General features: G+C 43.9%; 1 long non-coding RNA gene across 4 annotated transcripts in view; it reads right to left on the bottom strand.

The window, feature by feature from the left end:
- Positions 1 to 19786, bottom strand: part of LOC311612047 — a 531826-nt gene that overhangs the window by 169492 nt on the left and 342548 nt on the right. For all 4 annotated transcript variants that reach the window (XR_014793198.1, XR_014793199.1, XR_014793200.1 and 1 more), the window contains one exon: positions 15976 to 16043. This is a non-coding gene — a long non-coding RNA (uncharacterized lncRNA). The remainder of the gene's footprint in view (positions 1 to 15975; positions 16044 to 19786) is intronic.

The raw sequence follows: 19786 nt of genomic DNA, 5'->3' as shown, positions 1-19786 counted from the left end.
CACTGAGTGGCCAGACTATTATGATCCCTGAAAGCATAATAATATGGCTAGTGCTCACTCTAATATATATTAGAGGCCCGGTGCAACCGGTGCATGAATTTGTGCATGGGTGGGATTCGGCCAGCCTGGCCAGGGGAGAGAACATGGGCAGTTGGCCAGCCTGCCTGCTGGTTGAACTCCTGGTTGAGGGGACAATTTGCATATTAGCCTTTTATTATATAGGATATATACTGAGTGGCCAGGTTATTATGTGTTCAGAGATCATAATAATCTGGCCACTCAGTGTATATGAGAAATATTTATTAGGTAGGATTAGAAGAGCAGGAAGAAGGATTTATAAATCACTACATATGTCCTAACAGTCAATTCATTACTCACATCCAGTCTCCTTTTTGAGATCAAGGTATCATGTTCCTCATGACCCCACCAAGTTGGCATCAGCTTATTGGAACAGGGGTAGACTCCTGACCCACAAATAGACCAGATTTTCTTTGCTGGAAATTTCACTATAAGACACTGAGAATTAATTATCCACTCACTGGAAAGTCCTGGAAATTAAGGTTGGTACCATGGAGAGACTCAAGGGCAAAAGTACATTGTGAACCATTAACACATAGTTGAATGCAGTTTCTAGAGTAAAGAATGGAAAGAACTCATGGGGAGAGGGGGATGTGTAGTATGAGAAGCATGTCATCCCAGAGATGGAGCAAGAAAGACAGGAATAGCAAAAAGGAGAGGAGGAGAAAGAGACCTAAGTAATAAATCATAGTCTCTGAAACATAAGAAAACAAATGGAATATCATACTTCTGCAAAGTCACATGATTTGCCTATCCCATCTGGAGAAGGTGTTGAACAGAACACTGTATTCCATTTTAGAACGGTTCCAGGAGACAGAAGAAGAAACCCTGGTACAGGAGACATTAAGAGGCATTGTGACCCAGGAGACCAAACATGGTCCAAAGAAGGTGTGACACATAGTGCTTTAGAAACACAACAAATCAAAGTATTGGCCTGTTTTAGTGTGTGTGTGTGTGTGTGTGTGTGTGTGTTTTTGTTGTTGTTTTTTTGTTTTTGTTTTTGTTTTTTGTGTGTGTGTTTTGTTTTTTAAAGAAAGGAAGCCTTCCACAATTGGGTAACCATAGTCATTAAACATACACATTTGCTTCGCAGTAGTAAATTGCAGTTCCACATTTTGGGGTTTAGAGGTTTTTTAAAGAATAGTTGTGGTGAAGGCGCAACAACAAGTCTCATTGAAGAAAAAGAAAAACGCATTTTTTGCTGGCCATTGTTCCAGGTGGACAGAGACACAGGAATTGGCAGGACATTTCCCAACCATGGAGAAGCCCACGCTCCTGAGATCATGCTAATACAATGCTAAATGTTTTAGTGGAAGTTCAAACATGAAACCTTAAGAATCAAGATTGAGATACTTACACGAGGCAAGGAGAGATGGAGAAGTATTTTCCCAGGAGGCATTTGAATATTACACAATAAGCAGATGTTCACTGGACAACTAAAAGTAGAAGAGTATGCCATGACGGAATTACCTCACATTTCCTCCCAACAGTGTTTCTTACAGGTAGATAATGATTCTAAAGCAAAACCTTAAGCCTCCTGAAAGTAGAGTCTAGCCCTGACCAGTGTGGTTGGGCGTTGTATTGTGATGGAAAGGTTGCTGGTTCCATTCCCTGTCAGGGCACATGCCCAGGTTGAGGGCTTGGTCCCCAGTAGGGGGGCATGCAAGAGGCAGCTGATTGGTGATTCTCTTTCATTATTGATGTTCTATCTCTCTCTCCCTCTCCTTTCCTCTCTGAAATAAAATATATATATATATGAAAAAAAAATCTACGAAAGAGCCCAGATCTAACAATAGAAGTTTTGTTAAATAAATTATGATTTGTATAAATGATAAAATACTGGGAAGACATTAAATAAGTAATTAGACTAATAACTAATGTCTTGAAAATGATTTATAATATGATCTATAAAGAAAAGTCAGATCACAAAGCAATATATGCAGTATGATCCCAATTTCATATCCGAAATAAAATGCAGAGAAAAAGCTGGAAACATTTGCTCAGCAATTTCTTTGTGGTTATTTCAAAGGAGAGGAATTATGAATGACTTCATATTTTTCTTTGAGCTTTACTTTCTTTTTTCCATTTTTAAATCAAGCTCTTAATAGACCCTTAATTGTTCAGCATTTGGAATGTTTCCAATTCCCATTATTGGAAGGAAAGTTTTGAAGGACATTCTTGTACATAAATATTTGTATGTGTCTCTGTTAACTCATGTAAGTAGAATTTTGGGATTAGGAAGTATTCCCACAAGGACTATGTTACTTTAAGGTTTAAATTTTTAACTTAAAGGAAAACAACAAAAACAAAGACAATGGGCACTACAATCAAACTACCTAAGCTTAACGTGAACTCTACCACTCCCTAGAATATCACCTCCAGTAAGTTCCATTGGTTTTTTTGTGCCTCTGTTCACTTATTATTTCATTTTATTTTAATATTTTTTTCTTGATTTCAGAGAGGAAGGGAGAGGGAGAGAGAGATAGAAACATCAATGATGAGAAAGAGAATCATTGATCAGCTGCCTTCTGCATGCCCCCCCACTGGGGATCAAGCCTGCAACCCGGGCCTGTGCTCTGACCAGGAATTGAACCGTGATCTCCACGTTCATAAGTCGATGCTCAACCACTGAGCCATATCAGCTGGGCAAGTTCACTCTATGTAAAATGAGGATATTAATTGTACCTTTCTCCATGGGGCTGTTGTCAATATTAGCTGCATTAATTACTGTAAAGGCTTACAAATGCGTGGAATATTTTGCATGGCCAATAAATGTTAGAAATCATGAATTTTTATTGTTGATAAAAAGTTTTCTTGTTTTGTTTTTTTTATGATTCCCCCCCCCCCCCCCGCCCCTGTCATTTAATGTTTTCCTATTAGGACAGAATACCATCCCCTACGACTTATCCTTTGTTCTCACAACGTCTTCCTGGCACCACTGTAGAAAATGCTATTTAAGGGTAATTCTGAAGTCACAGACTACAAACTATGTCTTTTTGCTCTTGATATGAAAACTTACTTTAAAACATTCTTTAAACTCTCCAAGCACTAGTCACAACATATTTAGGCCTGGAAGTCAGTGAGGATGTGAGTTCTACAGTGTCAAAATCAATCCTGAAAGAACACTGGGGTCCCTAAAGGATTTCAAGCTTCACTTTTCAAGGGAATATTAGAGCTCAAACAAGCATTTGTTCCTCACATTTCCCTGTGGGGCCTCACGGAGCGATCAGATGAAAGCGGGAGAAGGGGTCTTTTCTATAAAGCGGGAGGCTCTCCTGCCAGGAGCAATTACTTAGCGCCGAAGAGAGCGGCCTTTACATTTTTGGGGTTTTTTGTAGAACATAATCCTATCACATAACATATTCTGCTCCACAAAGCCTCATTTGCAAGACGAGGCTCCTGAGGAATTCAGAAGTGGTCTGCGTGCTAGCCGAAGAAAAGAGCTCTTTTCGGAACCCTTCCTCTCCCCACTCCACATCTGTAACCGGCCGAGGAGCGTGGGGGACTCACAGGAAGGAACTGAGGGTGGAAACGGGGACACCTGGTCTCTCCACTGGCTCTAAACGAATTACCCGGGTGACCTGTTCTAACCATTACGGCACAACTCCTCTGAACTTCAGCTTTCTATCTGTGCAAACGAGGCCGAGAAGCAACTGGCGTCCAAGGCCCCTTTGGGTCCAAACATTCTAACATGTTTTTCCTTATTTTGCTGTTTCCTTCGAGACTTGGCTCGGAGTTCGGAATGCAGTATGACGTCATTAAACAGTGCAACAGAATTCCCCTCAGCGCTTGGAAGGGCGGGTGAGAATTCACGTGCAAATACCTTCTCGCTTGGCACACAACCCGTATTTACAAGGTATCTATTAGGTGTCAGGCGCTGTCACGTGGCGAGGGCATGCTCTGAGCAAAATCCAAACCATCTCTGTCCCGAGAAGTTACATCCCATCAGATAATTAAGCAAGTGGTGACCATTCAGCTGGATGGATGCTGTGAGCACAGGGATAGCTGCAATTTAGAGAGGCTGGGATTATTTAGAGAGGCTGGAATTTAGAAGCTGGACCAACAGTAGACAAGACACTGAGAAGCTGGTTCCTCTAGACTCTAGAGGGTGTCGAACTCAATCAGAGAAGGGGCCAAAATCTAAAATCCAGCCTAAATCGCGGGCCGAATGGTCTGCTGAACAGTCATAAACTGACAATGTCATAAACTGACAGCGGAGTGCAGTGATGACAGCGCGGTGCGGGCCACATTGCAAGGCCTGGCGGGCTGGATTTGGCCCTCGGGCCTTGTGTTTGACACATGTGCTCTAGAGTCTAGACAACCCGCCCTGGCCCTTCCCATAAAAGGCTAAGGAGATGTTCCTCTTTGGGCTCCATGGCATCCTATGTCGCTGCTAACTGATCCTCAGTTAACGTGTTGCATTGCAAATGTCTATATATCAATATATGTGCCTGCTCCCATTAGACTGTATGGGCTGCAAGAAGGACCATTTCAGTTTTATTTGGTGCCTCTACCTACAACCCCTAATTTAGCACCTAGCACATCTTTCATGCCTCGTTGGGGTCCCCAATATGTCTATTGACTAGAAATAAGAAAGGATCCCTTACAATTTTAGAAGAACAATGACAGATGGTGGGACTCAGGATCTATCTAAGTCCAGTCAGCCCAGGAATCAGGCCCATCACAGCCCAACATAGTCTTGCATAGAAAATGTCCAAATAAAGGTAATTCTTTGCTTTCTTCATTCTCCTGTAGAGTTTCCTTTTACTGCCCATATGTCTGTAATTCCTTCCTTTAAGAAGTCACCTGGGCCCGGCTGGTGTGTCTCATTGGTTGAATATCGACCTATGCATCAAGAGGTCGTCAGTTCTATTTCTGGTCAGGGCACATGCCTGGGTTGCAGACTCAAGCCCCATGGGGTGAGAGATGTGCAGGAGGCAGCTGATCGCTGGATGTTCTCTTTCATCGATGTTTCTACCTTTCTCTCCCTTCCCTTCCTCTCTCTCTAAATAAAAGTCTATAAAAATGTAAAAATAAATAAATAAATAAAAAGTCACTTGGAAGTACTGAGGCTTAGAGATGATGTCGGCAAAAGCCTGTGACCTCTGTACACAAAGGTGACTACAAACACACGCAAAATAGCTTGGCCTCCCTCTGGTGTGTGGAGGCCTGGTTACTTTAGAACCTCCTCAAATTTGCATCCTTTGTTCTTCCTGCTCTACACCCAAGATAGCCTGACTTGCAGGGTGGAAATCATTCCATTCCAAAGGAATTGTGTGAGCAAAGGCACAGAGACGTGAGCCAGCATCAGCTCTTCTGTCAACTGTGGATGCAGAGTCCCTGTGACGTGGATAAGAGACAAGGAGGGGGCAGGGCAGGGCAGCTAAGGGAAAGTTCATTGTGATTGATTCAATGACCATACAACTTACCCTGGGGTGGGAGAGGGAGAAATGATAAACTCGTAGAGCATGCAAACACCTTTTTCTTTTTTTTACAATTAAAAAACATCTGAAAAAAAAAAAAAAAAAAAAAAAGCTAACTATAGACAAAATCCTTCAAAAAACCAAGGCAACACACAAATGCAAGCTATGCTTTCCTTCAGATTAAGGGAACAACATAGCTCCCAATTAAGGACTATTTCCAGGTACATCATATTTATTCATTTCATTCCTATAGTGATTTACACCTGTTTTTACTTGAAACACCTATTATTTCCCCGAAAGTGAGGAGAATGGTAGTGCGGAAGCTTGCTGAGCTGAGGGAAAGGAGCAAGTCACAAATCATTAAATTCAAGAGTGTATTTTAAAGTAAAAAGTCCAGTTTTGTTTTTTGCGTTTTTTTGGGTTTTTTTTTTTTTTTTTTGGGGGGGGGGGGGGGGAGGAGGGCAGAGGGCAGAGGATCTAACTCTTCATGCTCATATATCTTTGGGTCTATTTTCATTCATTTCTGTCCTAGGATTAGTGGCCGAATCCAAAGTAAATCACTAGTGTTCACTGGAGAAGTTGATTTTTCTTCACATTAGTTCTATTTGGCTTCTGTGTTGGGCATTGGCTTTCTGTGGCTGCCATTTGAAAGTTCTAAAAATAATATGTAAAAACAGCTGGTCAGCAGAGAGCAATCCATGGTGAGGAAAGAGCTCAGAGTCCGTACCTGGAATTGTTGCAATTCTTCCCTCTTGATTGGGCGAGACACTGGAAGATCCATGTAGCACAAATTCTTGTCCAGAATCTTGCATGAATTCTCCAGATTCCATTTTCCTATCTGATAAGTGGGACTAGCTTTTGGAACAAGTTACTCAATGCTCTATCTTGGGTCAGGAACTATAGCTCCTGGACTAAATCCAGCATGCCAATTGTTTTTGTATGGTCAGAGAGCTAAGAATGGTTTACATTTTTTAATCATTGGGGTGGGGAGGGGGAATAAAAACTATCACAATGTTTGGCAATGTGTAAAAATGATATGAAATCAGATTTCATTGTCCACAATTATAATTTTGCTTACATATAGCCACCACCATTCATTTACCTACTGTCCCCAATGCTTTCCAGTATGAGTTTGTTCAGCCTGCTGTAATGCAACAGCACAGAAATGTATTTCTCATAGCTGTGGAGTGAGCGAAGTCCAAGACCTAGGTGCTGGCAGACCCAGTGTTTGGTAAGACTCCATTTCCTGGTGCAGAGATGGCTATCTTTTTGCTGTGTCCCCACATGTTGAAGAGCAGAGAGAGAAATCGAGTCTCTTGATCTTCTTAGAGGCACCATCTTCTAAACACCATCACCTAAACCTAATCACCTCCTAAAGGCCCCACCTCTAAATACCATCATACTGGTGGGGGCGGAAGTATTTCAACATATGGATTTTGTAGGGGACAAAGTATAACACACTGCAATGGCATCCATTTCCCATTTAACAGGCGAAGAGACTGAGATACAGGAGTGACTTGTTCTACTTAACTATCACACAACTAGTAAGTAGAGCCAGGATCTCCACTACCCAGACAGTCAGACTCCAAGAGGAGTCTAGCCTTGTATAATAAAAGCCTAATATGTTAAGGGTCCGGTCGTCCATTCAACCAATCAAAGTGTAATATGCTAATGATATGCTAAGGCCGCTCAACCACTTGCTATGATGTACACTGACCACCAGGGGGCAGACGATCCTTGTTGGATAGCTGGAGTGTGGCTGATCGGGAATGAGTGAGACGGGTTAGACACACCCTGGAGCCCTCCTGCATTCCCTCCCTGGCCCTGATCATGCACTGGTGGGATCTCTCAGCCTGGCCTGTGCCCTCTCACAATCTGGGACCCCTCGGGGATGTTGGAGATCTATCTGGTTTCAGCCTGATCCCACAAGCCAGGCCGAGGGATCCAACTGGTGCACGAATTCGCTCACTGGGCTTCTAGTTACTCTTAACAGTCTGGGCTGATCCCATTGAATGGGTTTGAAGTTGAAGTCCAATGGTCTCTGCTTTTTCCACTATTCCAGCCTCTATTACAGCAGCCCCCCTCATCCTGGTTTTGCTTTCTGTGGTTCTAGTTACCTGCAGTCTAGTATGATCCAAAAATATTCAATGGAAAATTCCAGAAATAAACAATCCGTAAGTTTTCAATTGCATGCCCTTCTGAGAAGCATGATAAAATCTCGCATCATCCTATCTGTCCCACTCAGGATGTGAATCCTCTGTATTACATGTATCCATGCTGTACACATACAAGCTTGTCCCAAGAAAGATGGGGATGATGTGGGGTGAACTTGGAGAGCTGGAAAACTGCTGTGATTTTTGCCAGGCAGAATAAAGCATTCGAGGGGTCATGAACCTAATACTTTGTGAATGACAAACACCCCTCAAAGATAACTGATTAACAGGTGAACTTACATCTTAATATGTTTCCTTATTCATCGTTTTTTAATTTTTAGGAAAAGAATAGCGTGTACATAGAGAAATTCTGAAATATCCCATTAGAGACTACAGTGGGACAACATCTGAAACCCAAGAGAGTAAATAAATCGTAGCTCATTGAGAAGGTAAAACAAAGGAAGTTCATGCAGCTGATTCACATGCCAACTTGTTAAAATTGCCAAATGAGGAACTCCACAACGCTGGGTGGGGCTCAACTCGATTGGTCCAGTTGAACCAGAGTGGGAAGTGAAAGTCAAAGGGGAGAATGGAACACTGATTTAGGGTAGAAAAAAAAAATTATTACAAACAATCTGGTTGTTTTTCAAATTCCTTAAGATCTGTGTTTCACAGGAGGAATCTCAGACAGTTTGTTGGGTGGCCATGAAGACACACTGCTCTGGTATCCTGGGATGGGAAGCCCCACCGACTGATGTCCCGGACACTACTGTGTCCAAACCCAGGCCACACCTCCCTCAGGCTGCTCCCTGTCAGTGGCTAAGCCTGGGACGGGAGCTAGTCCAGGGCCACATCTGTGAGACACGGGACTGCTCTTGTAGGCAATTTTTAAAAACATATCTTTATTGATTTCAGAGAGGGAGAAAGAGATAGAAACATCAACGATGAGAGGCTGCCTCCTGCACGCTCCCACTAGAAACTGAGCCTGCAACCCAGGCCTGTGCTCTTTCCAGGAATCAAACTGTGACCTCCTGGTTCATAGGTCAACACTCAACCACTGAGCCTCCATGGCTAGGTGGCAATTTTGGCTCAAGAACTCCAATTGACCTAGCCAAATACTAAATTTTAGACGTGCGTCCCAACCTGAGACTCTTTTGCTCCTTCCTCCTCTCCTTTCACAGGTGTGGGACCTGCATCCGGTCTGAAGGCTCTCCTTGCCTCCTCCTACTTCCTCCCTCTTTCTTCATAGGTAGTCCCTATGAAGAAGGTGCTCATTTCAAGGGCAGCCTGGAGACTAACATGTTGACCAAAGCAATTAGAAGTGGCACGTACTGCACCCTTACTTTGTTGCAGACACTGTGCCCAAACTATCCTCCATCACTGCCCTGTTTGTCAGGTAAGAAAATGGGGAGTTAGCGATATTAAATATTTTCCCAGTGTGTCACAGCTATTAAGTGACAGACATCAGATTCAACACAGATTTGATAACCGATCCGTCAGTCTGTCTTCTTCCTAGGGAGACCCCAGAATTGAGCATAAAATTTCCCATGTTGGCCCACCAATCGGAGTCAACAAGACTGACATCCTACAGGGTTCAGGATTATAATTTATTCAGAGAAATATTTTTCAGTGTTTCATTCAGATCAGATTAATAATGTGATACCTAGAAAGGGTGTCTAGACTTTTTGAGCTATGACTTAAGTGGAAGAGGTTTATAATTATCTCATTAAATGCTTGATAACAAATACTTCTAAGGTATCGCTGCATTTAAACCATTTCTCTTTAACATTTTCTGACGATCCCTATTATTTTGTTGGCATGCTAATAGTGGGGCTTGAACAGTCATAGGAACTGCCCAGGGAGAGGATTAAAGGAAGTACACTATCTTGATTTCTAATCTTGCTGAGAATGGTCAGGCCTATGTATAAATAGATAGATAAATAAATAGATAGATAGGATTATCAGTTGTGCAAGAAAATACTGAAAGTATAGGATACTAGAGAGGGAGAAAGGGGGTGGGGCGTCGTCAAGTTTAGGTGGGGGGATGGCTTGTTAAATTATGAAAATATAAAACATTGAAGTTCTGCCCTGGCTCTTAGGGAGCTTTGTTTTGTACTGGGATCGGTACCTGGGCAGAAACTCGAGGAGATACCAGTATGTATTAAGAAGAGGATGTGAAAGATGAAAGTTCAGAAAATTAGCTCTTCTAGCCGATATTAAGAAATACCAAGCTAACATGAATGTATTCGCCGAAATCTTTTCACGCTCTTCTGAGAGGGGAAGCCCCTTTCTAGCTTTGGCACACGCCCCTCTTTCTGCCTGTGTCACCTGGGTGATTTCTGGTTCCTTCTAGGCATCTCTACAGGGGCATGTTCATTTTCTGCTGACAGCAGAAAGATAGGGGAGTGTGGATAAGATCAGCCCTCAGGGTGTTTTTCTCCAGACCTCACCATGGCCCTTACTCCACAGTTAGTTCTAAAACAGCTCCAACCCTCTTGAAAGTCCTTGTTGACAGCCTTTGCCCCACACTCTTTCCTAAGAACCGTGTTAACATTAACACACTCCTAGAATTTCAACTTCCAAAAAAGATGTCAGAGACAGGACCTCTTTCTACCTTCACAGTGCCTTTTGTCCTCTGTGGAGGGACATCCGCCTATATGTTTAACATGAGGAGTCAGCTACCTGTGGCATGGTACCATGAAGTCAACCCAGTCTCCTTTCTGCCCCTCTCTGAACCCCTCCCCTAACCTTTACCCTCTCCTGGTACCACCATCTTACTATTGTTTTAATTCTTCCCCTCATTCCTCTTCAGGGGAAGATTGTGACCGAGGAGAATTTCTCATGATACAGAGGGGGTCTGTGAAATGTTTAGGACTCACCTAGGAGGCAATGCAGGGGTCACATGCTGCAGAAAGAGGCCTGGGTTTGAGTTCATTGTTTGTCGGTATTTGCATAACCTCAGCCATGTCACTTGACCTCAGTGAGCTTTAGTGGATAAACAATACCTGTCCTACAAACACAGCACATTCTTGGTAGGGCGCTGGGATGCCACCTCTTCCCACCTCCTCCTCTGATCAAATCCTCTCTCTGAAGAGAGTCTGTGTCTGCTCTGTTCCCTGGGGTGTGGTCCATAACCTAAAATAACAGTACTTCTCAGAAAAACACCTTCCCAAGACTAAGCTCATTTGGTGCCCAGTGTTCTGTGTAAGGCCCTTCTTCCCTCAGAGCACAGCAGCATAACAGGCTCAAATATATCAGTATAGGTTGCACGGGAAGGCTGATACAACCAAGATTGCTATGCCTACCTCCAGAGTTTCTATCTCAAGAGGTCTGGGGTGACAAGCTGCTGGTTGATGCCAATGTGGCTTGTCAAGGGACCACTTTGAGAACCACAGGCATTGTCCTAGTCTGTAACAAGTGAGTCAGGATTAAGCACGCAACCTGCCTCAAGTCAATGCCCAGTTTTACTGCTTTCCAGCTGTACTATCCTGAACAAGTCAATTTCTCCAAGCCTCGGTCTCTCCATCTGTAAAATGGACCTAACAATGATGCATCCTTCACAAGGTTATTGCAAGGAAGAATGAGCTCTTGCATGCAGAGACTTCAAAAAGTGCTCAATGTTCATGAGTTATTATGATTCAAGGGGGTTCCAAAGCGCCCCCGGCATCTTCTTACAAAGCTGTGCTTCTCAAACCCGCCAAAAAAACAACCATACCTACTGTCACTATTGAATGTGTCTGTATCCCAGAGCTGCCTGGAGATGAAGGCAAGCTTCAGGAGCACCCTGGTGATTAGACAATGACAATGAGCCAAATATACCCAATTCCTGAGGTGGGGGCTGGGACAAGTTGAGGCTCCTTAGAACCTCCCTGTAGGGAAAGAGCTCAAGAGGTGGCATCGTAAGCTCAGAATTTGGATCCAGGCTCTGCTGTGTTTTGCCAGGTAACCTGAGACTCAGTTTCCTCATCTGTTCCCGGGGACAATCATGTTCACCTCAAACTAAAGGAGCTGCCAGCTTGTTTTATAAGCTCTGGTCCTCCAAGCTGTGAGAAACCCAGCAGCTACCCAAATATTTGTGTCCCTTTCTGCTCCAGTCAATTAAGGTGCCATTGCTGATAACCGAGCCCAACCGGTGCTCTCTGCCCCCTGGCTGTGCTGCCATCTGGATTCTGTTTCTTTAACAAACCCTCATTTCTGAGAAAGGCCAGGTCACTCCACTGGAAACCATACTCCCTGGCCTCAGCCTCGCAGTGTTTCCAGGGAATGCCACGGGTCTATGTACCCAACTGTAGGTCAGTCCAAGAAAGAAGTGATTAGCAAAGGGCAGAGTCATGGTCGGCGAGAGCCACAAAACCCACAGGAGACAGAGGTGCATGATAGCGTGTCCGTTTCCCCCAAGAAGTCAATTTCACCAGTTACTGGACATGCCCTGAACGAAAATCCCACAGGAAAGCAGCACAGATTGTGTTTATCGTTCTGTTCCATTCCTCCTGTTTGCTCAGTAAGCCTGGTAAATAGCTTTGCGCAAACAGAAACCTTTTGAAGTGTATTGAGTTCTCTCCCAGAACACTGACACCTCAATCTTCAGGTTGGTGTGTGGGTGGAGAAAGCACTTTGGAATGAGACTTCCTGATCAATGGACATGCAACAAAAATGAAAGAACAGCCACTGGCCATTTATTTACAACAGATGCTGACAGTTGCAGTTCCTGGGTGCTGGGGATATAAGAGAACACAAAGCATCGCCTCTGTCCTCACGGATCAATACCTAATCAGGGAACATTCTAGATAACACGCAGAATTAACTGCGGATTATTTGGCCAATGAGCACTGGCTCCTTTTTAAGACATATTGGTCAAAGTGTGAGTACAGGAAGGACAAAACCTTATGAAGATATCCACCTACGTGGGTGTGTGTTTTTATTGTGTCAGAAGAAATTATAACTGTAAATAATTTCCAGAAACAAGGGATGGAAATATTTCATCTAATTCTTCTAAAGTGGCTACACTGCACAAGCTATTTGTGTATTTATTCATCTGCACGTTCAGTTAACAATATTCTTTGGGACTTTCTATGTACCAGACACTAGAGACACAGTCATGAATCAGACTAGCGCTCTGCTCTTCAAGACGTGTCAGTCTAGTGGAAACACATAATTACCGTTGGATGATGAGTTAGAGGAAAGCGAGAATAACAAGATACAAAGGAAACAAAGAGTATACAGCCCGTGTTATATGTGTTGGACAATGTGGCTAATGCCTACTGGGGCCGTTGCAAGTGCTTTACATACATTCACATACATTCACATAAGCTTCACAACAACGCTGGCAGAGTGGCTAGTATTCACCTCGTACAGGTGGAAAAACTGAGCCACAAACATATTCAGTTACACAGTTAATGAGTGCCAGGTCTGGGAGCCCAGGTGATTTGTCATGACTGTATGTTGCCTCTTCAACTAAACTCTCTGATGAGCATTAAGAGGTTTGGTGACAGCTCAACTTTGCTATCAGCTAAATCATCTCGCCTTATAAAAGCACCCGAACACAAAACTTCTTATGCAATGGGACTTATTCCAGGTGCGAGAGACTCCAGCAAGAGTTTTTCCAAGACGGAGTGCCAAGAAGGGTTACTGACTTCCGTGAGTGGTGGCCAGAGAAGCATCATCATGTAAAACAAAGATAGTAAGATGGAGGGACAAAATATCAGGTTCCTGTTCCAGCTTTGCTCCCTCTGACCATGTGACCTCTGGTAATTTGTTGGATTTCAGGTTCTCCTTTCAGTTCCGTGGAGACATCAATACCAGCCTCAGGTCACATTTTGAAGGGCTTGGATATGAGTGGCTTTTAAGATGCCATATGGATGCTATATATAAATTTCTAAAATATGTTTCTATTTACTTCAGAGAGAGGAAAGGAGAGGGAGAGACAGACAGACAGAAACATCAATGAGAGATAATCATTCATCAATTGCCTCCTGCATGCCCCCTACTACTAGAAATGGAGCCCACAACTTGGGCATGTACCCTGACTGGGAATAGAACCGTGACCTCCTGGTTCATGGGTCAACACTTAACTCTTGAGCCACACTGTCCAGGCTGAATGTTTTGGGTTTTGTTATTTTTTATCATCATTATTTATTCTGTCATCATCAGTTGTTGTCATCAATATCACTATCATCAAAGGCTTGGCCCACAAATATATCAAGATGTATTTGTTGAGTGTGAATTAGTCTTAGAGGTCAGAGTCCTAAGCTCAAGGTCATTTATTCAGTCACAACCGAAAACCCTAGAGAGAAAGAGACCCTGGCAGTGTTTGGGTCCGGAAGGGGACATCAGCCGAGCTTGCTGACGTAGTATGACCTAGATATGCTGAATGGGCACTTCACAAAGACTCACAGAACTCTGCCAGCTTACAGTGCCCAAGCCGCCTCCTGACCATCCCTGAATCACCACACCCAATGCCATTCAAAGATTCTGTGTGGTGCTGGGACTGGTTTGGCTCAATGGATAGAGCGTAGGCTTGGGAACTGAAGGGTCCAGTGTTCGATTCCGGTCAAGGGCATGTACCTTGGTTGCGGGCATATCCCCAGCAAGAGGCAGCTGATCGATGATTCTCTCTCATTGATGTTTCTGGTTCTCTATCTCTCTCCCTTCCTCTCTGTACAAAATCAATAAAATATATTTTAAAAAAAAAAAAAGATTCTGTGTGGAACACGTGTCACCACCATTAGCTAAGGTGATCATGCATTCTTTATCAGTATCATTGCAGTTTTATAGCCTTTTCCCTACAGTGTGGTATTTTCAGGTCTTCTTATCTCCCCAGCCCGAGTCACATAATCTGGGCTCTTTTCACTCCTCTTGCTATGCTGTCCAGCAACTGGCTTTTCTTGCCTATGTCCACGCATGACACAGGCTGGTGTGCTCTACAGCCTTTGCTCTGATTAACTCTCTGTTTTGTTTGATTTCTAGCCAAAAGCCAGCAACTCCCTGGGTTTTACTCCCAGTTGCTCAAATAAATAAGCCAAATGTTAATTTGTTGCTCATTGATTACGATTAAGTGCAGAAATGTTGTCACCGGAAATATTAATGTTTTCCTAGGAGCCCGCAGTGGCACTGTAGTGGTATTGGGTTTTGTTTTGTCTTGGTTTACTGGCGAAGCGCAGGGGCGGGGGGGGGGGGGGGGGGGGGGGGGGGGTAGGAGGGAGGGAAGAGGAGGTGGGGAAGGGGATTCCCCTTTTTCAATGTCCATTATCTCATTTGATTCTCTGAAGAGTGGCAGAGTAGAAAGAACAGGAAGTGCGATCTGTATGTCATAGGGCGGAGGAAACCGAGCACAGAAAAATTAAGTCGCTTGTCCGTGGCCACTCGGTTCAGAAAAAGATAACGCAGCTACAACTCGGGCAACCTGACCCCCCAGTTCAGCGAACTTGAGAGTGGCTCCACTTCCCATATGTCATCACGTGGGACAGTAATAATTTGTACGATATATTTTCATAGACAATTTCTGGGTTATCCAGAAGGCTTTCCATGTGATCAAATATCAGTAACAGGCTATATATTGCATCACTCTGTTAGAGATTCACTGTGCTGATTAGCTAATAAAAGCCTCTGAGAAGTCCTACCTACTGTACAAGATGTAGACTTCTTTTGTTGTTTGTTTGTTTGTTTGCTAATCCTCCCCTGGGGATATTTTTCCATTGATTTTTAGGGAGAGTAGAAGAGGGAGAGAAAGACAAAGAGAAACATGGATGTGAAAGAAACATATCAATTGGTTGCCTCTTGCACAAGACTCCACTAGGGAGGAGCCTGCAACCAAAGTATGTGCCTTTGACTAGAATCAAACCTGGACCCTTTGGTCCACAGGCCGATGCTCTATCCACGGTGCCAAACTGGCTAGGGCTAGATGTACATATTTTTGACCCAGAATTGTCTGGACACATTTGACCACGAGGAGGCAAGGGCAAAAGCAGAGAGACCATGTGCCAACAACATGGGTAAGAGTCAGGGGTGCTAGGGTGAAAAGGAAAACTGAGTGAGAAGAACGTATTTCAGGGGCAGAGCCCCCCACATTGCTGGCGGACATGATATAATTAAGGGAACTAGAAAAAAGAGGAGACAAGAAGGAGTTGGAGATGTTAGGTCTGAGCAATGATATGAAGAGAATGGCCACTTCCTGCAGGAAGCTCTCCTGAACTAACAGCCCCACCCTTCCATTGTAGTCTCTCACTTCACCAGAACCCTGGTCTTCAGAAACTGCACAGTTTTAGTTTGATCTTTGTTAATAAACATTGAGAAAATACCTGAGCTTATAATGTTTTACTTACTAAAGTCCGCCCTCTACATTCTCAGGTGCTGCATCCATCCATTCAACCAACCGCAGGTCAAAAATGGCCTAAAAAAATAAAAGGTTACATTGTTGTTAGGTTTACCTATACATGGACTCTGAAGGCTCACAATGGCTGCATCCGTAATGAACACGTACAGACGTTTTTACTGTCATTATTCCCTAAACAAAACAGTATAACCAGTATTTGCACAGCACTCACATGGTTTTAGGTATTGTAAGTAATCTAGAGATGATTTAAAGTATACAGGATGATATGCATATGCTATATGCATATGTTATGCCATTTAAAAAATACTTTTTTTTTTTTTTATCACTTTCAGAGAGGAAGGGAGAGGGAGAGAGAGATTCAAACATCAGTGATGAGAAAGTATCATTGATCGGCTGCCTCCTACACGCCCCACACTGGGGATTGAGCCCGCAACCTGGGCATGTGTCCTGACCGGAATAGAACTGTGGCCTCCTGGTTCACAGTTGGATGCTCTATCATTGAGCCATGCTTGTTGGGCTGTTATGCCACTTTTTTTTTTTTTTTTTTTTTTACAAGGGACTTGCATCTCTATAGATGTGGGTATCTCTGGCAGATGCTGGAGCTTGGATTTCAGATGAAGCTGGTGCTATTCGGTGGGAGGGAAAAGTCCAGTTGGCAGGACGACAGTAGGTGCTTGCCCCTTACCTGCTCCCAAAGGACAACTGAGCCGAAGCCCCTTGCTCTTCTAGCCCTCACTGCTCTCTGAACCTTGCTTGGCACATTGCCGTTCTTTTCTTGTCTAGTTAGGAAAAGACAAAGATACCCTTCCCATCTGGACCTTTCTTAAACCATTCATCCGAAAGGCTGGTCTCCGGTTCCAGGATCTGAGCAGCTCGCTTGGCCAGAGGCCCCGCCACGGTGCACGGAACAGGCTCACATGATTTCCCTGGCTCTCGCTATGAGGGCTCTCCCTGAGAAAGCTACTGGGCAAGTCATTTTTGGTTTCAGTTCGTCCCTTTTTCTTTTCCACTTGGTCGCCCAGGGTGACATCTATGCTGAGAGTTTCTCCCCCGGGGACCATCCACTCCGGCACCGCTTGAGTCCCTGGGTGCAGATGTTCTCGGCCCCCAGTGCCTCCTTTCCCCAGAAGAGGTCACTCCTTGATTAAGAAAACTAGTAGTTTTACCCCAACCCCCAGCCCCCCGTTGCCATTCAATACAAATTTCTTTTCCTGGTGAATAACCAACGCCCAAATGGCCATTTAATCTTTACTAATGTTCTCACCATTGATTTTATCATCATTGTTATTCTGAAAAAATACTCGTTGCCCTGTGTGGTGATTATCACATCGGTCTTTGCAGAGATCTCAGCATGACAATCATTTTATTTCCTCCTCAAACTGACACTCTTGCTACTACTGAAGGACAAAGAGATGAACTGGCTTACATCAAGATTAGCAACAGCAAGCCCGGCTGGGGTAGCTGAGTGGTTGAGTGTCTACCTAAGAACCAGGAGGTCAGGATTCAACTCCAAGTCATGGCACATGCCCAGGTTGCAGGCTCAATTCCCAGTAGTGGGTGTGCAGGAGGCAACCAATTGATGCTTCTCTTTCATCATTGATGTTTCTATCCCTCTTCCCTCCTTTCTGAAATCAGTTAAACATATATACACTGAGTGGCCAGATTATTATGATCTCTGAATGCATAATAATCTGGCCACTCAGTGTATATCCTATATAATATAATATGCAAATTGTCCTCTCTACCAGATGTTCAACCAGTAGGCAGGCCGACCAACCGCCCATGTTCCCTCCCCCTGACCAGGCTGGCCGGACCCCACCCATGCACGAATTCATACATCGGACCCTACACACACACACACACACATACACACACACACACACACACACACACACTGAGTGGCTAGATTATTATGCATTCAGAGATCATAATAATCTGGCCACTCAGTGTAATTTGTTAAGACTATCAACAGCAAAAGTTAGCAGAGACCTTTGGTGGTAAGACCTACTCCTGATGACAAGTACTGAAAGGAAGGCATGAGGGTTTAATTGGCTGGGCCGCCTTTCTAAGGCAGGAGTGAAAGGCTGGAACACAGTAGTCATTCAAGGTGAGAAGCACCATCCTGTGAAGACAGACAGATAATCAGGGAGGTGATTTGAAAGCCAGTGGCTGGGCTAGTGGGTAGCTTAACAGTCTTTTCATCTTCAAGATTCCCAGAAAGTAAACAATGGCAACCAAGCTACCAAGACAATGGCAGCAGAAAAGCCTACCTAATCATCATGGGATGGAATAAAAGGTCAGGCCACACACCATTGATTCTTTGTCATTGAATGAAGTGCCTGAGGTACTTAGTATGTCATTCTGAGTTCTTGCTTTCAAGTAACATGTGGGGAAAAAGAATGGGAGGGAAGGGGGCAGGTAAGTGATTAACTGAGGCTCATAGCCCCAGAGGTTTTGAAGAGCAGAACCATTACAAGTCTAGTGATTAGAGAGGGGGAAGTTCAGCAATGATCTTGGAGAAAGAAGGGAGAATGGAGTTGAATACCACCATCGAAGCTGCCTTCGTTGTGAATGAATTGCAAGTAACCATTTAGCCTGGGAACATACACTCAGGCTTCAAAATCCCAGAAACAAAAGTCATACAACCAAGAGCTTAAATCTGAGAATTACCCTTCACTCATCAAATTCCAGCAGGTGCTAGGGAGACCTCGCCCAAGCCAATATACACCAGAATGACAGAAAGCTACATTCTCATCAAACAAGATCTTCCATTGGGAACAAGTCTCATAGCTTCAACGATCTGATTTATTGGCAAGAGTCAAAAAATGCTGAGTTCCTCTCCCTGGCAGTGGCAGAAACCTGGGAGAAGTCATAGGTGGGGTGGACCATATGCTCAGCACTCTTCGGCATGACACAGGACTTATCAAGGAAGGCGGTGGGGAGAGGCAGAGATTTCATAAAGGCTTTATAAGCCACAGCCACCTTCATAAAGACCAGCTGTTGCCATCAGCTCTATGATAAAGGCTCAACAGAAAGTTGAGCCGGATTCCTCTGTGTTTCCCAGGTCTTAGAAAGGCCCAGTTATCCTCCTTCATTTCTCTTCATTCAGACTCAGAGGGTTCCACGAACATGCAGAGGCTGCTCCATAGTGAGCCTCCAACCAAACTAGGGACTTCTTAGAAAGTACTGCCTGAAAACTGCTTGATTTTTAAGCCACAATAGCTGGTTATGCCCTATGAAAAGCTCACAGGTCGTCACCTCCTCGCCTGTTACTTCCCCCCACCCCCCAACCTCCTGGCCCCATCTGCCTTTTCACCATTTAGCCTCATTCTTTAAGAAAAAATGGCTTCTTTCTGAACACCGGGACACATGAAATAAGTCAAGGGCATGCGGGATGCTGCTCCCCTTAACTTAAGCCCCAGGGAAGTTGGTCCCTTTGAGAAGATTCTTCTCCTTGCCCTCTAGCCTTTCTTATGTGTATCAAGAAGTTTGAAAAATGGGGAGTATCGTCATAGATTTTTTTTGGGAGACACGGTAAAGCCTTTTGGTAGGACAACTAGGCAATATTTATCAAAGGCCTCAAAAAAATGCATGTCCTTTAAATCAGAAAGACCAGTACTAGTGACTTATTTCATGCTCACAATTTGGTGTGAAAATGTCAAAGTATAAGAATGTTCATCACAGAGTTGTTTTTAATGAGGACACATTAAGAAAGAGCCAATAGGTCTACAAATGGGGATTTGGTTAAGGACATTCTGATATATTCACATTATGTAATATTTAGCAGTCATTCAAAATGG

Source organism: Pipistrellus hanaki (genome assembly GCF_964339955.1).
Source record: "Pipistrellus hanaki genome assembly, chromosome: 17".
In the NCBI taxonomy this organism is placed as follows: Eukaryota; Metazoa; Chordata; class Mammalia; order Chiroptera; family Vespertilionidae; genus Pipistrellus; species Pipistrellus hanaki.
This window is presented reverse-complemented; position numbering and strand designations above follow the sequence as displayed.